Source organism: Glycine max, chromosome 14 (assembly GCF_000004515.6).
Source record: "Glycine max cultivar Williams 82 chromosome 14, Glycine_max_v4.0, whole genome shotgun sequence".
In the NCBI taxonomy this organism is placed as follows: Eukaryota; Viridiplantae; Streptophyta; class Magnoliopsida; order Fabales; family Fabaceae; genus Glycine; species Glycine max.
Window position 1 is genome coordinate 13,560,183 of NC_038250.2, and position 11,069 is coordinate 13,571,251.

Here is an 11,069-nt window from a genome sequence, read left to right on the forward strand (position 1 = left end):
ATGGAGAGTTTAGTAAAAAAGGACAAAGGTTCTCATTACAGTAAATAAAGTACCAGCTTTGTTCAATAAGAATTGAACAATCTGCTAGCTTTGTTCTTGTTCGAAAGCTTTTGTATACTTTCTATAGTATAAGTGCAGCCATATATTTGGGATTATCTGGATCCAGTAGTGCTTCTGATCGATCATCCATCACTTTGCTCCTTTCGCTAATCCTTGGCATAGTCATGTTTTTCTCTTTGTCGATATCTTTTGAGTCGAAGCTCACAGATGTGTCATAGTATTAGAGAAATGCAAAGGCAGTTTGCACAAAGAACAATTCATTAAAGGCTAGGATAATACAGGGCTTTTAAAAAGAATTATGGCAATGAATGATGAAGGAACAAATAAAGAGAGATATTCACATTACAAAACTACATGACTTAAATTATAACAGAAAACACCTTATTTACTACTCCAAATGTGTTGGATTCATATCCTCATATGATATCCTTCCAGTCAACATCTCCCATATCATAAGCCCAAAACTATAGACATCAACCTTTTTCCCATAAGATTTCTTTTTTATCATCCCAGGCGCCATCCAACGGTAGGTGTACTCTCTCTATTTTTTTCTCCTTCATCGAAATTTGTCTAATACTGTGAATATAGATAAAGCAGAAATTATAAACAGGGAGGTATCCCAAAACTAGCACACACATGGATTTTTAAGATTTAAAACTAAAACTTCATTTAGGCATTTCACCAAACACATAACTTACAACCCATTTCTCCGACAATGTAACCGCATGACAGTTAACGCTTCCTAAAAGAAAAATGTTTTTTTATCACCACCTACACAGGAAGCCAAATTTGGCAGCGAATGATCAAATCACAACATAAGCAATAGGGTGTAACTGTGTAAGTAAGACCATATGAAAACCCTAAATGGATATTGTTTTGTAAGAAAAAAAAAACTAATGCTAGTAATTAGCTATCGAAGCACATTCTTAATGTTGAGTTAACATCTCAAAAATTCTAAACGAACAACAATAACAACAGTAGGCAAACAGAGATAACTTTTACCCTCGATGTCGGAGCGCTTTAACTAGGAACAAACCAAACCAACAAAATAATCAAGAAAAGAACATTTAATGGAAAAAGAATACCGTATTATAGGTGAAAACTGAGCTCGTTAACAAACTAAAGTCGTGGCTGTTGGATTCTTCTTCGTTGTTGACCTTGCAAAGGAAACAAAAGTTAAAACTTCTCCACCTAACAAAAAATGTACAATAGCAAAGGGACCAAAAACACTGAAAAACAAAAAGTAAACATGCATGAGAATGAAAAGTAAACATGCATGAGAACAGCAGGGCAAGAAAAGCAAAACCTCGTCTGCCTTTGAAAAAATGCATAGCAACAAAACCAAAGTGGAGAATGATGGAAACTGGCCTGAAGAACAAACAAAAGTGAAGACCGAAGAGATCAACGATGATACAAAAGTGAAGAAGCAAGAGATAAACGGGAGCAGGTTCAAACGACATGACCGAAGAAGGCTGGAAAATCATACATGTGGGAGAAGCAGCAGAGTGGGAAATGCAAGGGCAAAAAGACCAAAAAACCAGGAAAAGTGCCACGTGTCAAAATTCTAGGTATGGGCACAATAGGGATTTCATGGGGCTTCTCTTTTATTAGATTATTATAGATTTTACCTATGCTTTAATTATGTACATAATAAAAATATTAGTTTCGATACTTTATGACATCCTTAATCAATAATATATATATATATATATATATATATATATATATATATATATATATATATATATAATTTATTTACATAATTTATTAACTCAATAAATGTATGTAGTTTCAAATTCATTAGCTCAGTAATAAAACATTATTGCACACAGTGGTAGATCCAAAAAAATTTTAGTGGGACAGATGAGTAATTTAAAATATTTTCATAGAAAAATATTATAAACTTTCACTAAATATACAATGTTATAACAAAAAAAGTTCAAAAATACCTTACTTTTACAAATTATAATTTTTTTTTACCCATTTACATATTTTAAAAATATTATATGAATTTTCTTATTGTCAATATTATAAAAGATTAAAAAGGTGAAATGGTAAATTTAAAACCAATTTATTCTCTGTTTTATCTTTTATAATTTTTTATATTTATTTAAAAAATACAATTGTTTCAGGGGGAAATATCAATTTTTTGTTGGGGGAAAATAAAAATTATGAAATATATTCATGTAAAAAAAAAAACTTGTACGGGCAATTACCCAACACATTACTAAAAAACTTGTTTTTTACGATGCACATTCTAAGACAGTTATACGAAAATCGTCTTAGAATGTGACGCAGTGGTATTTTTGTACTTAAGATCACTGTATTTTATTTTTATGACGCACATTCTAAGACGGTTATGAAAGACTATCTTAGAATGTGACACGGTGGTATTTCTGTAATTATTGAAAACTTAAATGACGATGGGTTTCAAGAAAAAACTGCCTTCATATTCCTTCCTTTATAATTACTAACCCTAGCTTCGTATGACACTGCACCCCACTCTTCCCCTCCAAACCTTCCCCACCACACACAAAACCTAAAGCATCTTCTCATTGGGTTCTCGTTCTCGACCTTAAAATTGAATATCGTAAAATAGGGGAACTGCTATAGACATGTACAACAACAACATCGTACCGGGTTTCCTAGATCTGTATAGTGAAGAGTTGATGAAAGCACTTATGCCTTTTATGAAAAGTGATTATTTCTCTACCTCTTCTTCTTCTTCTTCTTCTTCATGCGAATCACACTCTTCTCCTCTTATTCCATCTAATTTTCTCCCCTCCTCCAACCAAATCAGGCTTAACCAACTCACCCCAAACCAAATTCTCCACATTCAAGCCCAAATCCACATTCAGTAGCAGTACGTGGCCCAAGGCCAAGCCCACCTAGGCCCAAAATACGTCCATATGAAACACGCCAGCATGGCCACGAAAACCGCGAAGCTCTACCGCAGGGTGCGGCAACGGCATTGGGGCAAGTGGGTCACCGAAATCAGTCTCCCCAAGAACCGCACGCGTCTTTGGCTCGGAACATTCGACACCATAGAGGAAGCAGCATTAGTGTACGACAACACTGCGTTTAAGCTCAGAGGCAAGTTTGCGCGTCTCAATTTCCCTCATCTACGACACCACGAAGCGTTTGTTTTCGGTGAGTTCGAAGATTACAGGCCTCTACCTTCTTCCGTGGATTCGAAGCTGCAAGCTATTTGCAAAAGCTTGGTGAAACAAGAGGAAAAGTCGTGTTGCTTTGTCAAAGACGTGAAGCCTGTTATACACGCTACTGAGCTAGCAGAGGTGGAGTCTGGCGTGGCAAAATTGAACGTTGAATATGTTTATCCTGAGTTTGAGGATTTTAAGGTCGAGAACGAGAACCCAATGTTGCCCTCCAATTCCCTAGTAGTTTTCTTATCTTCATTTTAATGAATTTATATATTAAAGGGCTTTCTCATTTAAAAACTCTTGTAATTGTTTGTGTGGTTTTTCTTTTTTTATTGTCTACTTAATTTTCATTTTACATGTATAGGTATTGTCAGTAGCCAAAATTGCCAAAAAGATGAAGCTAAAATTTACTAAAGCATGGATTGCATATCTTAGATTGCCTCTTCCAATTGATGTTTACAAAGAGGTAATCCACAAGTTATGCTTTTGAAATTTGAATACAGCTGAAACATTATATTTCAAAACATGGTGTGAATGTCATGTAAGATGTCTCAAGGTTGTCATGAGATCCAATGTAGGAGCGGAAGGGGGGAAGAAACACAAATGGTGGAATTATAGCATGGGTTGTAAGATCCTAGTAGAATAGAAATACAATATATAGCCACCATTGTCTATATGTTCTTCATTGTTAGGAAATATAATGTGAGTTGAATAATAACAATGGTTAGTTAGTTAGTTGGCCTAGTTAGAAGAGATTGGTTATAAATAGAGGAAATTACATTGAAGGAGGGCATTTTGTGAATTTGATAGTTAGTGAGAAAGGAGATATCCTTTTTGAAGGGGAAATCCTTGGGGGGGGGGGGGGGGGGGTTCTATTCTCAATTTTATGTTCTTCAATCTTCAACAATTCAGTTCTATTCTTTCAATTTTCTCTCTCTAGTTTCCATCTTATTTTTTGTTTTGTTCTTCAATAATATTCTGAAGAAAAGAAATTAGTCATGAATATTGGGTCCTGTCCTTACTTTACTTGTAAATATATCTGACCATGCATATAGGAGAGCTGATAAAACTTTTTTATATATTAGTCCGGAATTGAGGACATCCTGCTCAATTTTATTTTTCTTTTTTGTAAAAGAAATTAATATAGATAGGTATGCCAATAAGTGTCTTTAACCAATAGAGGTTGTGGACTCAGAAATTTGGATGTTACTGTTTTTTCTGGAGTTAAGATGGTTTCTATACATAGTGTGTCTTTAATGCACTCCAATTTTACCACCATTATAATCTTGAATCTCTGCTAGCTAGAAGTCTGATAGATACCCACTAGTTAGGTAGTTACAAGTTACAACAGTTAACTAGTTATCAGTTCATCTAGTGTGTTATATAAGTTTAAGCGCCAGTTTCTTAGCCAAAAGGTTAATTAGTCTAAACATTTTTTATTTAAAATGGATACTTTTTAGTTAACAAAATATATATATATATATATATATATATATATATATATATATATATATATATATATATATATATATATATTCTCATTTCTTCTTTAAAATGAATACTTTTCAATTTTATTTGATTGCACTTAATTAACTTCTTGTTATGGAGATTTTCAAACCAACTTTTACAATAATAGCTGATCACGAGATGAAATGCCTTTTGTTATTGATTCGTGGCACAGATAGTATCAAGGATACTCTAACGGCTGTTACAGGAAATGTGGTATCATTTCATCATACTATTCAGCATTAAAGGTATGCTTTCCCTTTAGCTTCCACTTCAAGTCCTATTTTTCTATTAGATTATCTATATCTTTCTGAACACTATACAAGCTTACAACTAGTTTCTTTGGTCTATAATAGGATCAAATCTCTATTTCTAGATAGGTTTTATTCCTAATTCTGTAAGTTATCTTTGTCTTTTAATTATCCTTCTTTTTATTTGTATATATCAACTAGATTATCTATGTGGTTTTGTTTTTTTTTTACTTCTATTACATCAGGAAATGAGGATTCACGCACGGTCGAAACTCCTTAATAGTAAGTTTGCTATATATTTGCTAACATAATTAAAATTGGAAACAATTTAATTTGACATCTTGGCTTATCTTCATTCATCTATGATCACATATTGGCTCATTAACCTAACAATGCTTACATTTGTTTCACATGCTAGATGGGGTCAAGTTTTTATATTGGATGCTCTTTCTAGATACAAGGCAGTTGATGCTCGTGATTAAATAAATATAAGTACGTAATTAAAGAGTATTTATTTTCATTTATTTTAAAAGTATATATTACATCAATTTGATGTAATTTAATGGAATAATAAATATTTTTTAATGATATAACAATCTTGATTATATATATAATCAAATTGTAGATTTTACAATAAAATTATTTAATAAGTAGTTATTAAATAACATAATAATTAAAGTAGTTTATAACGATGTAAAATATGCATAACTTTGTTGCTCTGGCTTGATACACCTCAAGCTACTCTTGCTTCCCTTGTAGCAGAGAATAGATTGTGTGTATAATACCATAATGAAAAGCTCTAGGCTCTAGTAAATGGTTGATGAGCAATGAAAGGAAAAGGGGAAGAGGGAGTGTTAATATATGTTGTGGTTGAATGATTCTTATTGATAGTTTTCATTTTTTATTATAAGATATAACGTTAGTTAACTTAATTTTTTCTTGATAAATATTAATTGTTAGAATATTAATTTTGTTAGTAAAAAAATCAATTCCATAATTTTTTCTTTTTTTTTCTTTCTTCTTAATCATCCAATCTACCTTATAATTCCCTCTCCTTAACTTACTAAATATATATGTTTTCTTGATTTTGCATCATTAAGTTGGCAATATAAGCTGATAACTTAATTTTACATTTTATCCTTCCCACACGCAGACACAAAAAACTTGAACTTACAAGTTCAAGGTGTTAAGAAAATTAGTCTTGGAGAAAAATAGTGTGTATACCGGTTACCAAGTCATATATTATGTATGTGAAGAATAATTTTAAATTCTTCTATAAATTTTTTCCTTTTTAAATCCTCTTATTTATTTTGTAAAAAGAATATTTAACATTTTTATATTTTCAAATCATTAAATATATTTAGGTCTATAGATTCAGGATCCGTGAAGGGATTTCCAAAGGATGTTGACAAAGCTAAGTCTTAGGTGAGAACAAGGTTGTACATGATGCCCCTTTATACTATGATATTGGAACCTGTTATTTTTATTATTATTATTATCTGAGTTACTTAAATGCTAAACTACTAGTGTTTTCCATTTGTTAATTTTTTATGTTCTGATTTCCCATGTAGAGATGGATTCTTTTTTATTGTAAAAGAAGTTTCACTACTTGATAGGGGAATCAAGGAAGGCAAAATGTGTATCAATTGGAACAGGTGAGATGGGATTTTACTCTTTTTATTGCTTTGTATTTTCTTCAGGGGATGCTTGGCTTGAGAAGAATGTTTCTTATTTTCATTTTCTATTTTCACTTTTAATTACAAAATTAACACCTTGTTTCCATCTTGTTTCTTATTTTTAAAAGTTTGTATAGGAAAGTGGAAACAACTTTTATTGTTATCCTTAATATTTTTCCCTTTACATTTCTTTCTCTCACGGTGCTTCTTCCACCCTTTGTATAAAAAGCAATGCATATTGGTAAAACTCTAAGACATTATTTTAATTTTTTTAAAAAGATATTCTAAGACGGTTCTTTGACAAACCGTCTTAGAAGGATATTATTCTAAGATGGTTCTTAGCTAAGAGTCGTCTTAAAAAGCATACTTTTGAAAACGGTTGTTATAACAACCGGTACTTTCTAAGACGGTTATTAGGTAACAACCGTCTTAAAAACATCAATTTTTCTACGACAGTTTTTTTAGAACCGTCATTGATGGTGTTGGCTTTCAACGATGTTAGCTGTAAAGACGGTTTAGGACCGTCGTTGAAAGTCATTTTTAACCATTGTTAAATGATTTTTTTGTAGTTGTGACACCTTCTAATGTGGATTGGCCACCGACTACACACGTATGAATGCTCCACTTTAAATACACTTATATGTATGTGGAAATATATTTAATATAGATGAATCCATTTTGTTGTATTTGTAACAATTTTAACTAATGATTTGGTACTATATGTATAGAAAATTTAACAAATATAAAATAATAAATTAATATTTGTTTATTTTGATCCCTTAGCAACAAATAAAAGAGTAAATTTAATTTTGACAACCATTAGTCAATTTAGTCTTAGATGAACATTAGTGTTAAAGAAAAAAATTGCTTATACACACCAAAGTCAATAAGCTAAGTTTGACAAGATATTTCGATTAACTTCTAACATTGTTTACTAGCTGAAAAATTTAATTGACTGTTGAGTAAATAAGTTTTTTAGATCATATTTGACAAAACTAATTGAAAGTTGAAAAACTAGCCTACTTATAGCTAAAGACTGGAAAACTATCTTATCTAATCATAAGTGTTTAGTAAAATTATCTGTTAAAGTATCTAAAAATATAAAATTACATAAATAAACATATATATGTAATGTTTTAATAGGAATTTTAATTTCATTTTCTTGATAAAAAAATATATTTTTTAGTATTTATAATTTTTGTATTAAATTAATATTAAACACTTGTAGCTTTTTATTTATAAATTATACAAAAAAAACTACATAAACTAATTATATATCACTATCAATATCATATATATTAAAAATGTAAAAATGAGAAAATCTCATGCAAAAGGAAAAATCTAAATCCCCTTGCAAAGCATTCAAGTCAACTTAATTTACTTCCCCTTTTGGATTTATAATCATATTGAAAAATAGAAACATATAGAAATTGAAGATGTCATAAAGGAGGAAAAGAAAATAGCAAAAGAAGATGATTATAGTTGCACTTTGGTGTATACAATTGAAACCAAATGATCGCCCCTCAATGATGAACAAAGTAGTGGAAATGCTTGAAGGAGACATTGATTGCTTAAAAATACCTCCATAGCCTACTCTATATCAAGATGAAATAATTGTTGAATCAATGAATCAACTCTAATTAAGTAGCCAATATCAAGTGATTTTATTATTTAATTTCTTCTTATTATTCCATGTATAGTGCAACTAGTCCTAGGTAAAGTATATATATGATTTCACAATGCACTATAAATGTTTCTTGTGCATCCACCTTAGTGATTTGAACACTTGTTAATCCATAATATTTCACTTGTTGATATCATTTCCTATCATTTTACTTCTCAAAGGTTAAAAAATAGGTTATCAAATTTAAAATTTTGTTCGGAGTTTTCAAATATGGAATTATGTTATGAACTCATTCTACTTGAATATGTACAGTGATATTCACAAATTTTTATGTAACACAATTTTTTTTCTTGTCTATTTTTCATATATATTAGTTTGTTGTAGCTTTTCCAATATCTAAAAAATGTTTAATTTTATATTCTTACTAGGATAAAAACAATATATTAAATTAAGAACACAAAGAAAGTATCATAATGTTTAGTTAGTATATTTAGTTAACTTAGTCATCTTTATTCTAATTTGCTTATATTGGAACAACTTTGTTCATGTAAAGAAGAGTTTATCTAATTCTACACTAAATATATCCATATATATTTCAATTAACTATGATAAAAAAATAACCATTTATTCAATTGTGAGTTTTAACATTGTATAAAAAATAGTTATTCCCTATGCAAATTATATAGAGAATATCTATTCTTTTGTATAGAGTTTATCTAACCATTCAGGTCTTGGTCTTATTTATCAACTTTTTTTTTCACAGCAAAAGGGAATTTTATATAAAATTTAAACATTAATTGGCCCAAGGTGTGTCAAGAATCCCAACACAAAGTAAAAAATACAGTGGTACTCAATACCAGAACTGAACATACCGAGAGACATGACATTACCTGCTCCTACGATTACATATACTTATTACATGAGATGGTTCATATATGTGTCTACGCATCCCTCCCTTCCCCATGTGTCACATTATGCACCCTTCATCTACAAACATTACACAATTCACGAACCGTGAATATTCCATGCAACATACACAACACCACATCAATTCAACATTTGCAGACAATAAGTTGGATCAAAATTCCATATATATAGTGAGGCACCCCAGCCTTTGAAAGTCGTTTTAATCCATGACCATGCATAGAATTTGAAAGAATATAATTTATGATAGCATCCACATCAGTTGCACCATTTTCAAAAACAACATCATTTCTATGTGTCCAAATACTCCAAATAACTTATAGCCAAACCATCCACCAAGCCTGTTTATGTATTTTTTCTGGCCAATGATCCTCTAACCTCTATGTTGCCAAAAGTGATCTTTAGCATCTCTGGGCAAAACTCTTAAATCCCCGTACTACATGTAACATCTTCTCCCTACCTCTAAAGCAAAATCACACTCAAATAAAAGGTGAGATGCTGACTCCAGGTGATGATTACAAAATACACAAGACGAGTTGCTACCCCCCAAGATAATATTCCTCTTAAGCAAATTATCTTTTGTTTGTAATTTTTTATGTGCAAGCCTCCAGGCAAAACCTTTAACTCTGGTTGGTGCAGGGATCTTCCGTAGAGTCTTTGTAAAGACAAATATAATAAGATGAGAGTTTGAATTGTGATTTTAAAAACTTTTAAGTTTTTTTGTTGAAAACAAAGTTATCGTTGAAGTAACTTGGTATGAATAGATTTTTGCATACCAAGTTCATAGAAAAAAAATTTGTAAAGAGAATAGTATTTTCAAACAAAATCAAATTCAAAACCTATGTCAATTTAAACAAAAGGAATGCTGGAAAATAAACAAACACAAAAAGTTTATATTGGTTCGTCTCAACCATAGAAACTACATCTAATATATGGTAAATTACAAATTTTTACTAACTTCAATAAGTTACAAGTATTAGTCACTACACTTCTGGCTCAACAACTTTAGCTTTGCACCAAGCTTGATACAACGTAGTATTCTTTGTCCTCCCAAATCATTGTTGGCTCTAAACAATCACAAGATTTGTTTTTTGTTTTCACAATGACAAACTCTTAATTGTCCTACAGACGGATATATAATTTTAGAACTAAGTCTTTCTCTCAAGGTGTTTAGGAGATTTCAGGAATAACTTCATCTTGCCTTTCCCATATTAGAATCATCAAAGTCAGGAGGCCTATTGGTTGAAGCACCTTCAGGTATAAATATTGTTGGAACTTGTCCAACCATCACTTCTTCCAGAATCTTCCTCTCACACTGTCAAGTGTGCTTAACCTTGAGAGTTAAGCTCAAATGCCAATTGAAGTGAAGAAAGCACCACGAGAAGGGGGTTGAATTAGGGTTTTATAAACTTTGAATTCTTCTTTTAAAAATAAAGAGGTTTCTAATGAAAGTTTAGAAGAACCAATTTAGAATGAAGAATTGTTTTGAGCTCAAAATCAAAATACAAGCAGTTCAAAATGAAATTGCAAACCGTTCTAAAAAAAGGGGTTCTTGTACATATTTGAGCTCTGGTTTAAAAGATAGCTATTTGTTTGAAAAGACTTCGATAAAAAAAAGTTTGGTTTTAGATTTATTTCTGAAAAGATTATCTATTTTAGAGCTTAATAAAAACAATTAATAGATCTTTCTCAAAATCAAAACCAAAAGTAGGAAGAAGAAAAGTGCACTGTGATTTTTATATTGGTTCACCCCAATCATGGATTACATGCAGCCTTCGCCCTTCAAAATGAAATTTCACTAACACAACCAGTCACTATTAGACCAACAACCACTGTATTTTAGGAACCAACCAGTACTCCTACTGAA

General features: G+C 30.9%; 1 pseudogene; it reads left to right on the plus strand.

The window, feature by feature from the left end:
- The first annotated feature begins 1,385 nt into the window (after positions 1-1,385).
- LOC106795795 (ethylene-responsive transcription factor ERF060-like) lies at positions 1,386-5,138 on the plus strand (annotated as a pseudogene).
- Positions 5,139-11,069: the final 5,931 nt, after the last annotated feature.